The sequence below is a fragment of the Colobus angolensis genome, unplaced genomic scaffold, assembly GCF_000951035.1.
Source record: "Colobus angolensis palliatus isolate OR3802 unplaced genomic scaffold, Cang.pa_1.0 Scaffold414, whole genome shotgun sequence".
NCBI lineage: Eukaryota > Metazoa > Chordata > Mammalia > Primates > Cercopithecidae > Colobus > Colobus angolensis.
The window spans coordinates 1,023,860-1,025,001 of NW_012117533.1; positions in this window are offsets into that span (position 1 = coordinate 1,023,860).

Sequence of the window (1,142 nt, forward strand, 5' to 3'; positions counted from 1 at the left end):
AAAACTAGCCGGGCGAGGTGGCGGGCGCCTGTAGTCCCAGCTACTCGGGAGGCTGAGGCAGGAGAATGGCGTCAACCCGGGAGGCGGAGCTTGCAGTGAGCTGAGATCCGGCCACTGCACTCCAGTCAGGGCGACAGAGCGAGACTCCGCCACACACACAAAAAAAAACCCCAAGTCAAAGGTCAAACAGCGCCCTTGGCCCTCTTCCAAGTGTACTTTCCTTCTTTTGTTCCTACTCTCAAATTTTTTAATAAATTTACACTCCTGCTGTAAAACTTGCCTTGGTTTCTCATTGTGCCTTATGCCAGTGAGATGAAGTCTATCCTCTGAGGAAGAAAGAATTGAGTTGCTGCAGACCTGTGCAGATTCGCTGCTGCTAACAATATAAAAATTTGAGTTTATTATAAGCAATTTAAAACATAAGTGAACATAGACAGTTGTCTTTATAACTCCTCTGTATCCATCACCCAGCTCAAACTATTATTGACTTATGGCCAAGTTTTGTAAGTGACTTTTTATTGAATAAGAACATAAAATTATACACGTATAGAAGAATGCATAAATCACAGTTGTATAGCTTTTAAATTTTTACAAATTAAAAAGTTCATTTAATCAGCACATAGATCAAAAGATACAATGTCACAGCACCCTGGAGGATTCTCTCTGCCCACTTCTAGTCGATATCCCTCCCAAAGTAAGGACCTTCCTTTTAATACTATGGACGAGGGGCACAAGGCCAATCTTACCACCTCCTCCATGCTTGCCAGTCTGGTCCCTCCCCCGCTGCTTCTGACTCTGCATTGTGTCATTTTGCCTGAAAATATTTGTTTAAAATTAAACTTAAATATTAAATATTTAAGATTAAATATTTAAGTTTAAAAAATAAGGCCAGGAGTGACCCCATCTCTACAGAAAAAAAAAATAGCTTGGAGTGGTGGCTCTCAGCTGTAGTCCTAGTTATTTAGGAGGCTAAGGCAGGACGATCACCTAAGCCCAGGAGTTTGAGGCTGCAGTGAGCTATGATTCTGCCACTGTGCTCCAGTCTGGGCAACAGAGTGAGACTCTGTCTCAAAAAAGACCCTTTAAAAATAACAGTAGGCCGGGTGCGGTGGCTCAAGCCTGTAATCCCAGCACTTTGGGAG